At 32.1% G+C, this 21,519-nt stretch overlaps 2 long non-coding RNA genes across 2 annotated transcripts in view; both read right to left on the reverse strand.

Annotated features, from left to right (window-relative positions):
* Positions 1-447: 447 nt before the first annotated feature.
* On the reverse strand, positions 448-2,285 carry LOC148763686 (uncharacterized). The gene is made up of 3 exons (XR_016025087.1): positions 2,179-2,285; positions 1,446-1,529; positions 448-587 (listed from the first exon to the last, which is right to left on the reverse strand). It is a non-coding gene; the product is annotated as an uncharacterized LOC148763686 (long non-coding RNA).
* A 3,564-nt stretch (positions 2,286-5,849) lies between these two features.
* Positions 5,850-21,519, reverse strand: part of LOC148763687 (uncharacterized) — a 30,325-nt gene continuing 14,655 nt past the window's right edge. The window contains exons 2-3 of the long non-coding RNA XR_016025570.1: positions 7,009-7,092; positions 5,850-6,140 (exon numbers count right to left, since the gene is read on the reverse strand). This is a non-coding gene — a long non-coding RNA (uncharacterized LOC148763687). The remainder of the gene's footprint in view (positions 6,141-7,008; positions 7,093-21,519) is intronic.

A 21,519-nucleotide genomic window follows, 5' to 3' on the forward strand; every position in this document is an offset into this window, starting at 1 on the left:
CGTGACAACCGCCGCGACGTCTCAATTTACATTCATTACCCAGAATGTCAACCGAGACCCCGCAAGGCTTTAATATCAGCTTCTCATTTCCCCTGTGGGTAGCTGTTTCCAAATACCACATTTTAAAAGATTTTAAACTGTTTCCAACTTAAACAAATGAAATAATAATTTCCGTCTCACAGGGGTATTTTTGTCATTTATCCCAAAAATCTCAAAAATCATCTAAAAATATAGTATGTAAGTGGAAAACACATATTTCTTAATCAAAAATAATTTTGGATGTCTAAAACATTCGTTTAAAATGGAATTATGACTGTTATAATAAAATAAAAATATTCAATAAAATATTCAATTTTCACATAAAACGATATTTTAAGAACACTGCATAAATAATTTTTATAGCGTAAAAGCAAAATAAATTCTTACATACCGTAATACAGATAACCAAAGTATAGAATTTAATTTACAGTGACACGTGGGCCCACGAATGACCAAAAGTAGCAAAAGAAATGAACCTACAATCTTTGGATGTGGCAAGTTCAACTGTAATCCTCGCCGATATCAGTTATCTACAATCTATTCTGAGCCTGAAATGGGTGGAAATGAGGGTGGTGAGATTATAAAATCCCAGTGAGTAAACAAACATCACTCAAAATATCTAAAGTCGAGTAAAAGGAGACTATTAAAACATTTCATCAAACTGTAATTTATCATCTTTCAACTTATTTCAACCAAATGAAATCAATTTATTTAAAGCAAGTAACCAGTATGGCTTATGAATTTCTTAAAAAGCTTGGCTCATGCCAAAAATTATTATCATACTCAGTTATTTGGGATACCTTGGCCGAGGGCTATCCCAACTGAGTCCGCCAAGGCTATTAGAAAGTCATGTTTTTATTTTGAAAACATAGCCATTCCTTGGCGTTGGCCGAGTTCCCCTTCACGAGGTGGTTTGGCGTGAAGTGAACTCTAAAAGTTATACCTCAGGAGTTACCCTACTCGCCTCTCCAACCGAGGTAAAAATATAACAGGATTCCGTGCCCCTCTAATAGGCTAGTCCACAGAATCCAGCCCACTGCAGCAGGTCAAACCCACCATACAATAAAATTTTGACAGCATGACAGGGCTAATATATTACTACCCAGCCTGCAAGGGTAAAATAAAGCAATTCATATAATTCATAAAAAACACAGCCCAGCCAGTCATGCCAATACAATAACATAAGCCATTAATTCAATTTTAAATTTACAACATATCAGTGGTCTCCAATTACTCTATTTTCAAAATCGTTATTTCGTTTCAAGACAATTTATAAAATATTTTCATTTAAACTCATTTTGTTTACAAAACATAAAAATTTACCATTTGAACTCATTTTCATAAAATTCACCAAAACCGAATAAAAACATACTTTAGATAATTAAAATGATGGTAAGGTTACTCACCGTGTCTAGAGTGAGGATTTTCAAAATACTCAGACTATTGGTCCTCGGGTGCAATTCTCTTGCCTTTATCAGAGGACTCACCACCTTGACACAGTACAAAATCGAGAAATTCACCACATTGGTACTAAATTGAAATTAAACTAATTTAGACTACTAATGCTTGATATGGAATGCAAAAATGTCTAAATTTTTGTCGAAATGCGGTGTTAGCCTATTTTGGTCTTTTACCCGATAAATCGATATACGCGTCCGTTTAAACTCCAAATTAATTTTTTTCAGTTTCTATACCTCAATTGCACCCAAATTGACTTAATGTCCCTCAGTGTGGTGCAAATTATCAGTCCCGATAGCAAATTACAAAAATACCCCTAGTGGGTAAAAATTTGTATTTTTGCTCCAAAAATTCCCATTATTTTTCTAGGCTCATAATTCATCATTATTCATCATAATTCCTCAGATAAACATCAAGATCAGCAGCCAATATTTCCCTAGAAAATTCAGCATAATGGGTTTCAATGGGAGAAAATTATATCTTTAGCTTATTTTTGCTATATTTCAATATAACTTAACTAAAATCACTTAATTCAATTATAATCAACCAAAAATCAAGCTCAAAACTCATCCATGGAGGTTTGGCCAGCATGGGTGTCCATACCCACTTTCTAATTTTGCATAGAAATGAGAAAAAAATGCATGGGTAGTGAAAATCACAAGGAAAATCAATGAAATTTACCTTTTTAATGCTTGATTTCTTGATTTCTCTTGATTTTCCCCAAATTTTTCAGGTAGGATTCTTGTTTTTGTTTTTCCCCTTTTCTCCCCTGGTTTGGACAGCTGAAGAAGATGAGAATTCCGGAATTTTTACCTTTTTAAAGGCTAAAATAATATAATATTATTTTATTCATTTTTTTAATGTTTTATTAATTCCTTAAATTCTAGCCATCCATTTGTTTCCAAATTTTCACCATACTCTTGTCCCACATATCCATAGCTTAGGTAAAATTCTCAGACTTATCCAAAGTCTTGGTGGAGTAATTTTTGAAATTTACACTTTTACCCCCGTAAAAGTCAAAAATTACATTTTTGCCCCAAAAATTGAAAAATTGCCCATAGACATATTTTTCATCCCTTATACTCATACCATTCTCCAATTTGTCAAATTTGATCTAAATTGTCTCAAAATCTCAAATTTTGTTCGCGGGTGGCAAAATTACGATTTTGCCCCTACACTCTAGAAATCACTGGAATTAAACTTTTTCACTGCCAAACCCTCAAATTATACTCCAATACTCAAATCATACTCCAATAAGTCAAATGGGGCTAAAAAATTTCTTTTCTAAAAATTCCCATTGTGTCCTTGGGTGGCAAATGACCATTTTGCCCCTGGACAGTAAAAATTCTAGTTTGACTTCAAATTGATCCTCGAACTCCAAATCACCATATTAAACCATTCTGGGACTTTAATATTCTTAATTTCATTTTAAATTCTCTATTTGATCTAGTTCGAGACTTAAATTAACTTAATTGTACCATTTGGTACATTGTCGTCTTTTAACGATTTTTCTTTCAAGGCTTTCCAAGTATACAAGCATATTGTCAATCATATGAATGACATGGAAAGTATTTTATAAGGTCGGGCTTGACATCAGGAAACAGTCGGAACCTAGGTCAAGGTGTCCACTTAGTTCGTCTCCTTGGTAGGTATCTTCGCATTCAATAGTTGTACATTCGCTAAGGTCACTCCGCTGAAAGTCAAGAGTCCTTTTTGTTTGAACATACGTACCCTGGTGTAAATTGTTAAGATATATATATATATATATATATATATATATATATATATATACATATATCTTAAGCAATAGATGTTTATGTTGATTAATGCTGCCACTAAGAGATGGCACGGATGACATTATTTTGAATCATATAAATGTGAATATATGGTTTCTATAGTATAGTATTGAAATACTTGTTGTTAAAAATTACGAAATACGGTTGTAGGAACAAATGATGAAATCGATGAATAGAATCACATAGATAGGCTTGCTTGGGCTTAGTGGGCTATGTCCATTGAGTCCATGCGCCGGTCATGGCTCGAAATTTGGGCTGTGACAACCACCACACCAACGATTTATTTCTCGACCAAACAAGTTTACCACTTACTCTTCAAGAATGCTTTCAACTTGAACCTTGAGTGGATAAGGTGTGAAATGCTAGACTACAAGATGGCAATCAATTTTGTCTCTCTTTTCTTCTTAAAAATTAATAGCTATTTTTCTTTCAAAAAATTCAATCAAGAATGGAAAGAGGAAAAGAGATACGGCAAAGTTAGGAGGAGAAGAAAAGTGACGATTGAAACTTTTTCAAGAAAAGTACGTACTTTTCTTTTCTTTAAATCTCTTTTCTTTTTATTAAAACTCTAGCCTCAAAGGTTTAATCAATGTCAATACCTTTGAATCAATCTTGACCATCCATTTAGAGTTATGGAAGCATCAAACATGCTCCATAATTATCAAAATTAAAATTAAATAATAAATAATTTATTTTTTTAATTATCATTTAGAGTTCTTGATAAAATAAATCTCCTTGTTAAATAATAACTCTTATTTTATTATTATCCATCTTTGTTTAAAAAGAATTAATAACAAATAAAAGAGTGATAGTCAAACATGGAGTCTCTTTTTATCAACATGGATGTTTAGATTCATCTTGCAAGAATTCTCCTAGAATTATCTTAATTTAAGATAACTCTTGTCTTTAATTAAGACAAAAATATATTATCTTGTCTAAATCGAGACAAATATGTTTTCTTGTCTAGATTAAGACAAAAATATTTTTCTTGTCTTAAATTAAGACAAACATCTTTTCTTGTCTAAGTTTAGATCAAACATGATTTCTTGTCTAAATTAAGACAAACATGTTTTTTTGTCTAAATTAAGACAAACATGTTAAAGCTGTTATTTTTGTACACAATTTAATTAACCAAATAAACCATATATTCGAACTTAAACAAGTTGAATTCTACAAAGCTAAGTAGGGAATATATTTGGACATAGATACTCCAAGCTCCAATAAACTTAGAATTATTCATAATCTCATTAAAAATCGTTCAAGCTTATTAACCATGAAATCACTCCGCCATAGATTCATGGTTGCACTATAATTAGAAGAAATAATTCAATACTTGATATCAATTATTAGTTGTCCAATTGCAAACCTTATATTGTGAACTTTCATAACCATCCAATGACAAAAGGTGAATTTACCATTTTACCCTTTATGTCAATTTTGTCCCTCAGTTTCAAATGTCATCCAATTAGTGATTCAATACTCTAGATCTAGTCTTTTGATATCTAGATGTGATAAGTAGCTAATTCATTAATCCATTGGGCCCAGATTAATCACCAATCTTTCTGAAATCACTAAAAGTGATGTTAATGCTATGAATTCCATCATTTAGATATATGTTTCTAGTTATTCATCTTGATTATAATCCTAACTTACGGAGTCTAGATTAATGCTTTATGATAATCATGCTCATGGTATATCAAAGATTATAAGGAGATTAAACACGAGTCCACTGTCTATTAGGATTTCGGTTCTACTATAAGCAAATGCATAAGTGTGAGATCATGATTTAAGTAACGGTTAAACTTAAATTTGATTCTCACATGATTCTAGTTCATATTATAGTGTCATTACTCAAAGTCAATCATTTCGATGATTTGATACTCATTATTCGCTTGAAATGAATCACATTCGTTTCGTCGGAAGTAATCTAGACACTACGGCCTTAACACAATAAAGTAACTAGCTTTATTATATGGTTATGAATAATTTTTACATTCAATTAAAATATATGTCTCCTAGGTATGACTCTTCATACAAATGTATTTTAATATCTCAATAGAATCATGGTACCTAAACAACTAGATAATGAATGTTTATTTAAAACAAACTCTTCGTCTTATTATCAAAATATACTTTTATTATAAATAAATTAAATAAAATTAAACATGAGAATATACTTGCTTTCTAAGGCACCATATTCTCAAAATTCTTAACAATGTATGTATGTGTGTGTCACGACCCGAAACTCCCCATCGAGCCCGTGACAACTCCCACGAGGCCTCGACAGACATTCTTCACCCCGAATGCCTATCGAAACCCCGTAAGGCTTAGCATCAACTTTCGCATCTCCCCGGTGAGCAACAATTATAAAATCTCGCATTTAAAAAAAATCATAAGTCATTTTCAAATAAGAACAATAAAATATTATTTTCTGGCTCATAGGGGCATTTTCGTAATTTTTCGTCAAAAATCTCAAAACTTGCTAAAAATGTAATAGGTAAGCAGAAAATATATATTTGATGATTTAAAAACAAAATAAGTATCTAAAACGTTCATTTGAAAGCAAATTGTTAACAACTAGTACTATTCAAAAATAATTAATAAAATATTCTATTTTCTCATAAAATAAATTTTTATAGAAATATTCGTAAATAATTTTTCGCACATGAAAGTAAAGTAAAAATTGTATGAATAGAAATACAGATAACCAAAATATAAGTTTTGATCTGCAATGACACGTGGGCTCCAATTGACCAAGAGGATGTAAGACTGTGAACTCTTACTTTCTATAATGCAGTTCCGAGCTTAGTTCTCGTCCTACTCGACTATCTACAAACTTTCCTGAGCCTGAAAAATGTATAGGAAGAAGGGGTGAGATTTTATAATCCCAGTGAGTAAACAGATACCATCTAAAGTATCTAAAGTCGAGTAAATAGAGACAATTAAAATAAATCATCATACTGTAATTTCATTACCTTTCAGTTCATTTCAACCAAATAAAATCAATCCATATAAATCGAGTAATCAACTTGGCTTATGAATTTCTTAAAACTTTAGCTCGTGCCAAAACTTATACTCGGTGATACCTTGCGCAGGGCATCTAACCGAGTCCGCCAAGGCTGTTAAAATTTTGTTTACACTTAAAATATATTTTAGTTTGAGAAAAATACAGCCGTTCCTTGGCGTTGGCTGAGTTCCCCTTCACGTGGTGGTTTGGCGTGAAGTGAACCCTAAGCTTTATCCCAGGAGATACCCTACGCGCCTCTCCGTTCGAGGTAATAATATAATGGAGTTTACCGTGCCCCTCTAATAGGCTGGTCCACGGAACCCCCCTCTGCAGTAAATAATTAATATATAATCCACCAATCAATAAAATTCATTCTAGTATGACATGGTAATTTATTACAACCTAGCCTCTCAAGGCTGAATACATAGTATAAATAACTCTAACAGCAAAATCAGTTTAGCCATTCATGCTCATTTAATATCATAAGCCATTCAATTTAAAACCATAATTTACAACACAAGCAGACAGTCTCCAATTACTCTATTTTTAAAACCAGTATTCGATTTTTCAGAAAATTTATAAAATCATTTTATAAAATCAGAATTTCTCCTAAAACATAGCAATTTACCATTTAAACCCATTTTCCATAAAATCACACAATTGTATAAACCTACTCTAGATAATTAAGACGATAATAAGTTTACTCACAATATCTAGAATGCAGACTTTCGAAGCACTCTGTCTACTGGTCCTCGGATGCAATTTCCTTGCCTTTATTGGAGGACTCACCACCTTGACACAGTACAAAATTGAGAATTTCACTAAGTTGGTACTAAATCAAAATTAAACTAATTTGGACTACCAATGCATGATATGGAATGCAAAAATGCACTGGTAACTATCTAAATCCGGTATTAGCCTAATTCGTCTTATCACCCGATTAAATTCCTAACGGGTTCGTTTAAACTCCAATTTAATTCTTTTCAGTTTCTATACCTCAATTGCACCCAAATTAACTTAATGTCCCTCAGTGTGATGCAAATTATCAGTCCCAATAGCAAATTACGAAAATACCCCTAGTGGGTAAAAATTCGTATTTTTGCTCCGAAAATTCTCATTATTTTTCTAGGCTCATAATTCATTATTCCTTAACCAATTCTCCTAGAATAAAATCAAACTCATCCTCACTCACTACATGGTAAATTCAGCCATTAATGGTTGGGGGAGAAAATAAATTCTTTTCTTGTTGTTTTGTTTCTAAATATGCTAAACTAACTAAAAACACTAACATAAATTAAAATCAAATAAATCCAACAACTTTCTCTCTCCTAACCCATTTTTTCAGAATTGAATTCATCATGAAAACATGTAATTTAATCATGGAAAATAAAGAGAAATGCTTGGGAATAAGAAAACTCAAGCTTAATAGAAAAAATCTCACTTTTTTCACTTAATTTCCTTGAAAATTCACACTTTTTCTTTGATTTTCTCTCTCTAGGGTTTTGTTTTCTCCTTTCTCTCTCTTGTTTCTTGCTTGGCCGAATGTTGAAGAAGAAGAATGGGTGGGCTGATTTTTTTTATGCCTTTTTATTGTTTAATGAAATAATATTATTTTATTCATATTTTAAATATTTTATTAATTCATTTTTTTTTCTAGCCATCCACTTGTCCTATTTTTTTCACCATGCATTCCCTTTGACTTATCCAAGTCTTAAGTGAAATTTCCAGATTTTTCCAAAGTTTTGGTGGAGCAAATTTTTCAAAATTACACTTTTGCCCCCGAACTTTTCAAAAATTACATTTTTACCCTAAAAATTGAAAATTTGCCATAATGCATAATTTTCACTCCTCATACTCATTTCACACTCCAAATAATTAAATTTGATCAAAATCCTTTCAAAAATTAAATTTTCGATTTCGGATGGCAAAATTACCATTGTACCCTTTTACTCCAAATTATACCGAAATTAAAATTTTTCACTTCTAAACTTCAAATCTTACTCCAATAAGTCAAATGGGGCCAAAAATCTTTTCCGAAAATTCCCATTTTGCCCCTTGGTGGTAAATGACCATTTTGCCCCTAGATAGCGAAAATTTCAATTTGACTCCAAATTGATCCTCAAACTCCAAATTACCATATTAAACCATTCTGTGAGTTTAAAATTCTTAATTTCATCATAAATTCTCTATTTGATCTAGTTCGAGGCTTAAATCAACTTTATTGTACCTCTAGGTACAATACCGACTTTTGTAAATTTTTCAAGACTCTCTTAGCATGTAAACATGCTATCCACCACATGTATGTCATCACAAATATTTCTGTAGAGTCGGGCTTGTCATCTTCTCCCCCACTTGGATCAACCATATGATCCTCCTTCTTGATTGACTTCGACATCCGGCTAAATATTAATATTTTAATATTATTTTATTAATAAAATATTATTTTATTCTAAAAATTTTATCTTGTCTCCTTGGTACCAAAAATACCTTATTATGCCTCACTTAACTTCCAAATCACCTTTTATCTCACAAATTCTCCTCCGATAAAATTATTATTATTTTATTATTATTTTCTCACTTGCGAAACATTTTATCCTAAACTACTCCTTTCGTCTTTTATCACTTCTAAACATTTTAATTGACCTCAATTTGCATTTGATCAACTTTATTTATCACCATATCAAAGTATGGGGTATTTCAGTGTGTGTGTGCGTGTGTGTGCCTAGAGGTATATGCCTAGGCTAGAGAACAAATATGATTGTGTGCTTAGATAAGGATGCTTAGGCTAATTAGTTATCTGAGATAAGAAATTTGTGTTTGTTTGAGTTGTGGTAAGCCACAAGGTGGCATTGTGTTGGAACCCATGGTATGTAGGACTTAGAGCAAGAGGCATACACATGGTGTGATATGAATTATGGATTAAAGACTGTATCGAATTATGACGAATGGGCTGCCCAGTAGGTATATGGCCTAATATGTATTTGGGTTAATAGAACTGTCAAGCCCGATCTTATAAAATACTTTCCATGTCATTCATATGATTGACAATATGCTTGCATACTTGGAAAGCCCTGAAAGAAAAATCGTTAAAAGACGACAATGTACCAAATGGTACAATTAAGTTAATTTAAGTCTCGAACTAGATCAAATAGAGAATTTAATATGAAATTAAGAATATTAAAGTCCCAGAATGGTTTAATATGGTGATTTGGAGTTCGAGGATCAATTTGAAGTCAAACTAGAATTTTTACTGTCCAGGGGCAAAATGGTCATTTGCCACCCAAGGACACAATGGGAATTTTTAGAAAAGAATTTTTTTAGCCCCATTTGACTTATTGGAGTATGATTTGAGTATTTGAGTATAATTTTAGGGTTTGGCAGTGAAAAAGTTTAATTCCAGTGATTTCTAGAGTGTAGGGGCAAAATCGTAATTTTGCCACTCGCGGACAAAATTTGAGATTTTGAGAGAATTTAGATCAAATTTGACAAATTGGAGAATGGTATGAGTATAAGGGATGAAAAATATGTCTATGGGCAATTTTTCAATTTTTGGGGCAAAAATGTAATTTTTGACTTTTACGGGGGTAAAAGTGTAAATTTAAAAAATTACTCCACCAAGACTTTGGATAAGTCTGAGAATTTTACCTAAGCTATGGATATTTGGGACAAGTGTATGGTGAAAATTTGGAAACAAATGGATGGCTAGAATTTAAGGAATTAATAAAACATTAAAAAAATGAATAAAATAATATTATATTATTTTAGCCTTTAAAAAGGTAAAAATTCTGGAATTCTCATCTTCTTCAGCTGTCCAAACCAGGGGAGAAAAGGGGAAAAAAAAAAAACAAGAATCCTACCTGAAAAATTTGGAGAAAATCAATAGAAATCAAGAAATCAAGCATTAAAAAGGTAAATTTCATTGATTTTCCTTGTGATTTTCACTACCCATGCATTTTTTTCTCATTTCCATGCAAAATTAGAAAGTGGGTATGGACACCCATGCTGGCCAAACCTCCATGGATGAGTTTTGAGCTTGATTTTTGGTTGATTTTAATTGAATTAAGTGATTTTAGTTAAGTTATATTGAAATATAGCAAAAATAAGCTAGAAATATAATTTTCTCCCATTGAAACCCATTATGCTGAATTTTCTAGGGGAATATTGGCTGCTGATCTTGATGGTTATTTGAGGAATTATGATGAATAATGATGAATTATGAGCCTAGAAAAATAATGGATATTTTCGGAGCAAAAATACAAATTTTTACCCACTAGGGGTATTTTCGTAATTTGTTATCGGGACTGATAATTTGCACCACACTGAGGGACATTAAGTCAATTTGGGTGCAATTGAGGTGTAGAAACTGAAAAAAATTAATTTGGAGTTTAAACGGACGCGTATATCAATTTATCGGGTAAAAGACCGAAATAGGCTAACACCGCATTTAGGCAAAAATTTAGACATTTTTGCATTCCATATCAAGCATTAGTAGTCTAAATTAGTTTAATTTCAATTTAGTACCAATGTGGTGAATTTCTCGATTTTGTACTGTGTCAAGGTGGTGAGTCCTCCGATAAAGGCAAAGGAATTGCACCCGAGGACTAGTAGTCTGAGTATTTCAAAAATCCCCACTCTAGACACGGTGAGTAACCTTACCATCATTTTAATTATCTAAAGTATGTTTTTATTCGATTTTGGTGAATTTTATGAAAATGAGTTCAAATGGTAAATTTTTATGTTTTGTAAACAAAATGAGTTTAAATGAAAATATTTTATAAATTGTCTTGAAACGAAATAACGATTTTGAAAAATAGAGTAATTGGAGACCACTGATATGTTGTAAATTTAAAATTGAATTAATGGCTTATGTTATTGTATTGGCATGACTGGCTGGGCTGTGTTTTTATGAATTATATGAATTGCTTTATTTTACCCTTGCAGGCTGGGTAGTAATATATTAGCCCTGTCATGCTGTCAAAATTTTATTGTATGGTGGGTTTGACCTGCTGCAGTGGGCTGGATTCTGTAGACTAGCCTATTTGAGGGGCACGGAATCCTGTTATATTTTTACCTCGGTTGGAGAGGCGAGTAGGGTAACTCCTGAGGTATAACTTTTAGAGTTCACTTCACGCCAAACCACCTCGTGAAGGGGAACTCGGCCAACGTCAAGGAATGGCTATGTTTTCAAAATAAAAACATGACTTTCTAATAGCCTTGGCGGACTCAGTTGGGATAGCCCTCGGCCAAGGTATCCCAAATAACTGAGTATGATAATAATTTTTGGCATGAGCCAAGCTTTTTAAGAAATTCATAAGCCATACTGATTACTTGCTTTAAATAAATTGATTTCATTTGGTTGAAATAAGTTGAAAGATGATAAATTACAGTTTGATGAAATGTTTTAATAGTCTCCTTTTACTCGACTTTAGATATTTTGAGTGATGTTTGTTTACTCACTGGGATTTTGTAATCTCACCACCCTCATTTCCACCCATTTCAGGTTCAGAATAGATTGTAGATAACTGATATCGGCAAGGATTACAGTTGAACTTGCTACATCCAAAGACTGTAGGTTCATTTCTTTTGATACTTTTGATCATTCGTGGGCCCACGTGTCACTGTAAATTAAATTCTATACTTTGGTTATCTGTATTACGGTATGTAAGAATTTATTTTGCTTTTACGCTATAAAAATTATTTATGCAGTGTTCTTAAAATATCGTTTTATGTGAAAATTGAATATTTTATTGAATATTTTTATTTTATTATAACAGTCATAATTCCATTTTAAACGAATGTTTTAGACATCCAAAATTATTTTTGATTAAGAAATATGTGTTTTCCACTTACATACTATATTTTTAGATGATTTTTGAGATTTTTGGGATAAATGACAAAAATACCCCTGTGAGACGAAAATTATTATTTCATTTGTTTAAGTTGGAAACAGTTTAAAATCTTTTAAAATGTGGTATTTGGAAACAGCTACCCACAGGGGAAATGAGAAACTGATATTAAAGCCTTGCGGGGTCTCGGTTGACATTCTGGATAATGAATGTAAATTGAGACGTCGCGACGGTTGTCACGGGCTCGATGGGAGTTCCGGGTCGTGACAAGAACAATGATTGAGTGATATTAAATATGTGAGGCCGAAACGTCATGATTACTTATGGACATAATATATGCATAAATGCCCACGTATTCGTGGTTGATTTGAGAAAATGTATAAAGTTGTTAAGCCACGATTGGTTAGATTAAGTATGATGAATACCCATGTGGGGTTAAAGGCATAGGGGCCTATAGCTTTATTATGTTTCATTTGATGATGTCTTATAGATTTGAAGGCACTTAAAATTAAACCGAGCTTAAAGATGACTAAAGGTCGTTGAATTTGAAATATGATTTGATATGGACATATGGATTGTCACAGGCACGATGGCCTGAGTTGTGGATATGTGTTCCGTCGAAGGGATAAATTCCAAACATTGATTCAATTTGAGGTTGAATAGAGCCCCATGCCTTGTGACAATATGTGTGCTTGCAAAGATGGTAGTCAGCAGGGATGGTGGTATTAGTCCTACCGGTGATTCCTGCCTGCAGTGCTTTAGTGCCACCCGTTTGAGAATACTCTGGGTGATGTCGATCGTCGGGAGATTACTCTAATCGATGACTCTAATTCTCTGCCCATTGCTTTAACGCATGCGTAATTTGTTCTTCTCCAGCTAATTCCACACTAGGCAAAGAATTTTTCCTGCGCGTGATTTGTTTCTTCATCGGTTGGCCATCGTGAGTGATTTGACCATGTCCATGAGAGGACCACTCTTTTGATTTCGTTTGACTATGACGACATGCATCAGGTATGGCATGATTGGATTTGAATATGAAATTGTGTTGTCTAACTGTGAATGATATTTGATAAAAAGCTTTAAGATAAGCAAACATATGTAAATGAGATTTGAGATTGGGCTCGGCAACTAAGGTGTGCCTATGAAGCCTAGTTTGATGAGAACGGCTTAAAGATAAGCTTTGAATTGATATGATTTGATGTGAGGACATAAAACTTAGAGATTGTTAAAATACAATACATCGTTGAGATGTAATCTTGCAAGGTTTAATATGATGAATTGTGCATGTAGGATATTGGGATGATCCTCGCACCTTTTGAATTATAGATGTTTAAATATAAAGGTATTATCGCTAGAGAGGCCTAGATATATAATTTATATGTGAAATATTATGTTATGACAATATCCCCTCATTGAGTATTAGATGACTTACCCCTCTGTTGTACCATGTGTAGATAAGAGAATTTATGGGGTTATGTGGCAACTGTCATCGATTAGACGGATACGTAATTGGCATCCAGTAGGTCTCCCTCCTATTGTGTCACTTCTCTGAGTCTGTATGGGCCTTCTACCTTCCAGTCTGATTACTTTGCAAAATATGTCAAGCACGATGTGCCATTTAAATTGTATAAAGATTGTTATGTACGAACCCGATTTGATGGCCAATGTATGGCTTTTGAATGCTTTTATGAATTATATGCCAAGGATATTGTATTATATTTGGTTTTATTGTGAACATTTGATTATGGAATCCCTCGACTTTGTGTTATATGGTTGTGACTTTGAGTAGGGATGTCAATGGGTACCCTATTATAGGGTACCCGCGGGTACCCGATCCGATTATACCGAATTAGGGTATCCAATAAACAGGTTCGGGACGAGTTCGGGTAGTGATTTCATTACCCGAATCGGGTTCGAGTAGGGTTCGGGTATCACACTTTGGATACCCGTTACCCGACCCGATTATTGTTTAACCGAGTTCTGCGGATACCCGCCCCAAACTCGTTTATATATTCTTTTATCATTTAAATTGTTGAATAAAATTGATAATGTTTGGACTCGAACCCAAGCCAAAGAAGAGAAGCATTCACCGTCTCAACCATCTTGACAAGCAATTTCCTTTGTTGTATTTTGACAAAATATATTTAAAATATGCTTACTTAAATAACTAATGTGATGATATGAATATATATAAATAAAAAAATTATTAGATTATTAATTATATTTAAATAATATGAATATCATATCATATTACAAAGGAATATAATTACTATTATATACATTTTTAATAAAAATGTATTTACTTTTTATTTTGGGTCAAGACTACAAAAATTATAACTTATAATATATTTACTTAAAGAGAGTCTTTGAGTTTAAAATAGTTTTGGAATCTAACTATTTTTTTAATTTCATATAATTAAAGATAAACTCATATAGTTAATTAAATTAATTCATTAAACTATGATTATTAATTAACTTGAAACGTTTTTAAATATATATATATATATATTATATATATTGAGTAATATTATAAGAAATATAATTACTATATTATATATATACTAATACTTTTAGTATATATATACTTTAAATGTAAATATATTTATTTTTTATTTTGTGTTAACATTATAAAAATTATACCTTATAAAATTATTAATTGTAATATATATATATATATATATATATATATATATATATTGAAATACCCCATACTTTGATATGGTGATAAATAAAGTTGATCGAATGCAAATTGAGGTCAATTAAAATGTTTAAAAGTGATAAAAGACGAAAGGAGTAGTTTAGGATAAAATATTCCGAAAGTGAGGCATAATAAGGTATTTCGGGTACCAAGGAGACAAGATAAAATTTTTAGAATAAAATAATATTTTATTAATGAAATAATATTAAAATATTAATATTTAACCGGATATCGAAATCAGTCAAGAAGAAGGATCATATGGTTGATCCAAGTGGGGGAGAAGATGACAAGCCCGACTTTATAAAAAAATATTTGTCATGACATACATGTGATGGATAGCATGTTTACATGCTAAGAGAGTCCCGAAAAATTTACAAAAGTCGGTATTGTACCAAAACGTACAACAAAGTTGATTTAAGCCTCGAACTAGATCAAATAGAGAATTTACGATGAAATTAAGAATTTTAAAGTCCCATAATGGTTTAATATGGTGATTCGGAGTTCGAGGATCAATTTGGAGTCAAACCGAAATTTTCGCTATCTAGGGGCAAAATGGTCATTTGCCACCTAGAGACAAAATGGAAATTTTAGAAAAGATTTTTTTTGGCCCCATTTGACTTATTAGAGTATAATTTGACTTATTGGAGTAAGATTTGAGGTTTATAAGTGAAAAATTTTAATTTCGGTATAATTTGGAGAAAAATGGTAAAATGGTAATTTTGCCACCCCAGGGGCAAAATTGTAATTTTTCACCACCAGGACATTTTTCCAGCACATGGTCTTCCTTATCCTCATTTTGACCATTGACTAATTGTGTGGTGGAGATAAAAAGGATTAAAATTTTAAAATTTTAAAAATAGACCAATAAGAAAATGACATGTGTCATACCTTTATTATTTTATTGTTTCTTATTAAAAAGGCATAAAACCAGCCCATTTTCTTCATATGGCCGGCCAAGCAAGGAAGAGAGAGAAAGAGAGGAAGAACAAAGGGAAAAACAAGAAAACCTAGGTGGAAAATTCAAAGAAAAAGTGAAGAAATCAAGAAAACAAGCTAGGTAAGTTAGAATTTCTTTAGTTCTCCTTGATACCTAGTGTCACGACCCGGAATTCCTATCTAGCCCGTGACAACCGCCGCGACGTCTCGATCGACATTCATCACCCGAAATGTCAACCGAAACCCCGCAAGGCTTTAATATCAACTTCTCATTTCCCCTATGGGTAATTGTTTCCAAATACCACATTCTAAAAGATTTTAAACTGTTTCCAACTTAAACAAATAAAATAATAATTTTCGTCTCACAGGGGTATTTTGGTCATTTATCTCAAAAATCTCAAAATCATCTAAAAATATAGTATGTAAGTGGAAAACACATATTTCATAATCAAAAATAATTTTGGATGTCTAAAACATTCGTTTAAAATGAAATTATGACTGTCATAATAAAATAAAAATATTAAATAAAACATTCAATTTTCACATAAAACGATATTTTAAAAACACTGCATAAATAATTTTTATAGCGTAAAAGCAAAATAAATTCTTACATACCGTAATACAGATAACCAAAGTATATAATTTAATTTACAGTGACACGTGGGCCCACGAATGACCAAAAGTATCGAAAGAAATGAACCTACAGTCTTTGGATGTGGCAAGTTCAACTGTAATCCTCGCCGATATCAGTTATCTACAATCTATTCTGAACCTGAAATGGGTGAAAATGAGGGTGGTGAGATTATAAAATCCCAATGAGTAAACAAACATCACTCAAAATATCTAAAGTCGAGTAAAAAGAGACTATTAAAACATTTCATCAAATTGTAATTTATCATCTTTCAACTTATTTCAACCAAATGAAATCAATTTATTTAAAGCAAGTAATCAGTATGGCTTATAAATTTCTTAAAAAGCTTGGCTCATGCCAAAAATTATTATCATACTCAGTTATCTGGGATACCTTGGCCGAGGGCTATCCCAACTGAGTCCGCCAAGGCTATTAGAAAGTCATGTTTTTATTTTGAAAACATAGTCATTCCTTGGCGTTGGCCGAGTTCCCCTTCACGTAGTGGTTTGGCGTGAAGTGAACTTTAAAGTTATACCTCGGGAGTTACCCTACTCGCCTCTCCAACCGAGGTAAAAATATAACAGGATTTCGTGCCCCTCTAATAGGCTAGTCCACAGAACCCAGCCCACTGCAGCAGGTCAAACCCACCATACAATAAAATTTTGACAGCATGACAGGGCTAATATATTACTACCCAGCCTGCAAGGGTAAAATAAAGCAATTCATATAATTCATAAAAAACACAGCCCAGCCAGTCATGCCAATACAATAACATAAGCCATTAATTCAATTTTAAATTTACAACATATTAGTGGTCTCCAATTACTTTATTTTCAAAATCGTTATTTCATTTCAAGACAATTTATAAAATATTTTCATTTAAACTCATTTTGTTTACAAAACATAAAAATTTACCATTTGAACTCATTTTCATAAAATTCACCAAAACCGAATAAAAACATACTTTAGATAATTAAAATGATGGCAAGGTTACTCACCGTGTCTAGAGTGGGGATTTTTGAAATACTCAGACTATTGGTCCTCAAGTGCAATTCCCTTGCCTTTATTGGAGGACTCACCACCTTGACACAATACAAAATCGAGAAATTCACCACATTGGTACTAAATTGAAATTAAACTAATTTAGACTACTAATGCTTGATATGAATGCAAAAATGTCTAAATTTTTGCCTAAATGCGCTGTTAGCCTATTTCGGTCTTTTACCCGATAAATTGATATACGCGTCCGTTTAAACTCCAAATTAATTGTTTTCAGTTTCTATACCTCAATTGCACCCAAATTGACTTAATGGCCCTCAGTGTGGTGCAAATTATCAGTCCCGATAGCAAATTACGAAAATACCCCTAGTGGGTAAAAATTTGTATTTTTACTTCGAAAATTTCCATTATTTTTCTAGGCTCATAATTCATCATTATTCATCATAATTCCTCAAATAAACATCAAGATCAACAGCCAATATTTCCCTAGAAAATTCAGCATAATGGGTTTCAATGGGAGAAAATTATATCTCTAGCTTATTTTTGCTATATTTCAATATAACTTAACTAAAATCACTTAATTCAATTATAATCAACCAAAAATCAAGCTCAAAACTCATCCATGGAGGTTTGGCCAGCATGGGTGTCCATACCCACTTTCTAATTTTGCATGGAAATGAGAAAAAAAATGCATGGGTAGTGAAAATCACAAGGAAAATCAATGAAATTTACCTTTTCAATGCTTGATTTCTTGATTTCTCTTGATTTTCCACAAATTTTCAGGTAGGGTTCTTATTTGTTTTTTTCCCCCTTTTCTCCCCTGGTTTGGACAGCTGAAGAAGATGAGAATTCTGGAATTTTTACCTTTTTAAAGGCGAAAATAATATAATATTATTTTATTCATTTTTTTAATGTTTTATTAATTCCCTAAATTCTAGCCATCCATTTGTTTCCAAATTTTCACCATACACTTGTCCCACATATCCATAGCTTAGATAAAATTTTCAGACTTATCCAAAGTCTTGGTGGAGTAATTTTTGAAATTTATACTTTTGCCCCCGTAAAAGTCAAAAATTACATTTTTGCCCCAAAAACTGAAAAATTGCCCATAGACATATTTTTCATTCCTTATACTCATACCATTCTCCAATTTGTCAAATTTGATCTAAATTCTCTCAAAATTTCAAATTTTATTCGCGAGTGGTAAAATTATGATTTCGCCGCTACACTCTAAAAATCACCGAAATTAAACTTTTTTACTGTCAAACCCTCAAATTATACTCCAATACTCAAATCATACTCCAATAAGTCAAATGGGGCCAAAAAAATTCTTTTCTAAAAATTCCCATTGTGTCCTTGAGTGGCAAATGACCATTTTGCCCCTAGACAGTAAAAATTCCGGTTTGACTCCAAATTGATCCTCGAACTCCAAATCACCATATTAAAACATTCTGGGACTTTAATATTCTTAATTTCATTTTAAATTCTCTATTTGATCTAGTTTGAGGCTTAAATTAACTTAATCGTACCATTTGGTACATTGACGTCTTTTAACGATTTTTCTTTCGGGGCTTTCCAAGTATGCAAGCATATTGTCAATCATATGAACGACATGGAAAGTATTTTATAAGGTCGGGCTTCACACCTAGCTTACCCATGCTTTTGTTCTTGATTTTCATGGTTGAATATTGAGTTATTATGATGAATTCAATTCTGAAAAATGGGTTAGGAGAGAGAAAGTTGTTAGATTAATTTGATTTTAAGTTATGTTAGTGTTTTAAGTTAGTTTAGCATACTTAGAAACAAAACAACAAGAAAAGAATTTATTTTCTCCCACAACCATTAATGGCCGAATTTACCATGTGTTGAGTGAGGATAAATTTGATTTTCATTTTAGGAGAATTGGTTAAGAAATGATGAATTATGAGCCTAGAAAAATAATGAGAATTTTTGGAGCAAAAATACGATTTTTTGGCCACTAAGGGTATTTTCGTAATTTGCTATCGAGACTGATAAATTGAATCTCATTCACAGTCATTGAGGTAATTTAGTTATAATTGGAGTGTAGAAAGTGAGAAGAATTGATATGGAGTTAAATTGGAAATAATAGGCCGAATTAGGTCAACACCGCATTTAAGCAATAGTCGGATAAGTTGTATATCATATCATGCATATATACCGAGCCTGAATTGATTTTATAATGGTCAAGTATTGATGAGGTGAATTATGTATTGTACATTGTGGATAGGTGGTGAGCAAAGTACACTGGTAAAAGTACAAAGATTGTGCTTGGAGACTAGGATTAGGAGTACATCAACTCCAAGAACAGTGAGTGAACTTATTATCGTCTTAATTATCTAGAGTAGTTTTATACAACTGTGTGATTTTATGGAAAATGGGTTTAAATGGTAAATTGCTATGTTTTAAAAGAAATTGTAATTTTACAAAATGATTTTATAAATTTTCTGAAAAATCGAATATTGGTTTTGAAAATAGAGTAGTTGGAGACTGCCTGCTTGTATTGCAAATTTATGGTTTTGAATTAAATGGCTTATGACAATAAATGAGCATGAATGGCTAAACTGATTTTGGTGTTAGAATTATTTATATTGTGTATTCAGCCTTGAAAGGCTAGGTTGCGATAAATTGCCATGTCATGCTAGAATGAATTTTATTGATTGGTGGATTATATATTAATTATTTACTGCAGAGGGGGTTCCGTGGACCAGCCTATTAGAGGGGCACGGTAAACTCCATTATATTATTACCTCGAACTGAGAGGCGCGTAGGGTATCTCCTAGGGTAAAGCTTAGGGTCCACTTCACGCCAAACCACCACGTGAAGGGGAACTCAGCCAACGCCAAGGAACGGCTGTATTTTTCTCAAACTAAAAATATATTTTAAATGTATACAAAATTTTAACAGCCTTGGCGGACTCGATTGGATGCCTTGCGCAAGGTATCATCGAGTATGAGTTTTGGCACGAGCCAAAGTTTTAAGAAATTCATAAGCCAAGTTGATTACTCGATTTATATGGATTGATTTTATTTGGTTGAAATGAACTGAAAGGTAATGAACTTACAGTATGATGACTTATTTTAATTGTCTCTATTTACTTGGTTTTAGATACTTTAGATGGTATCTGTTTACTCATTGGGATTATAAAATCTCACCCCTTCTTCCTATACATTTTTCAGGCTCAGGACAGTTTGTAGATAGTCGAGTAGGACGAGAACTAAGCTCGGAACTGCATTATAGAAAGTAAGAGTTCATAGTCTTACATCCTCTTGGTCAATTGGGGCCCACGTGTTATTGCAGATCAAAACTTATATTTTGGTTATCTGTATTTCTATTCATACAATTTTTACTTTACTTTCATGTGCGGAAAAAATTATTTACGAATATTTCTATAAAAATTTATTTTATGATAAAATAGAATATTTCATTTATTATTTTTGAATAGTACTAGTTGTCAATAATTTACTTTCAAACGAATGTTTTAGATATTTAATTTGTTTTTAAATCATTAAATATATATTTTCTGCTCACCTACTACATTTTTAGCAAGTTTTGAGATTTTTGACAAAAAATTACGAAAATGCCCCTATGAGCTAGAAAATAATATTTTATTGTCTTTTATTTGAAAATGACTTATGATTTTTTTTGAAATACGAGATTTAATAACTATTTCTCACCGGGAAGTGTGAAAGCTGATACGAGAGCCTTGCGAGGTTTCGATCGGCATTCGGGGTGAAAATGTCTGTCGAGGCCTTGCGGCCGTTGTCACGGGCCCGATAGGGAGTTTCGGGTCGTGACATATATATACACACACACACTTTATAGTTACTATAACTTGTAATGTCTTTTAACACATACACTTTATATTATATATTATGTTCATTTATAAAGAATATAATTACTATTATATATATTAATTACTAAATAATATATATACCTTTGTTTATATAAATTTACAATATATAAACTTAATTATCTAAAAAGAAGTTGTGAGATTAGAATAGTTTTGAAATTTAGCTATTTTTTTTAAATTTCATGTAACTAAGGGCAAATTCATATAATTAATTAAATTAATTAATAAAATTAATATT

The sequence above is a fragment of the Theobroma cacao genome, chromosome 3 (genome assembly GCF_053813885.1).
Source record: "Theobroma cacao isolate CCN51 chromosome 3, ASM5381388v1, whole genome shotgun sequence".
Lineage (NCBI taxonomy): Eukaryota > Viridiplantae > Streptophyta > Magnoliopsida > Malvales > Malvaceae > Theobroma > Theobroma cacao.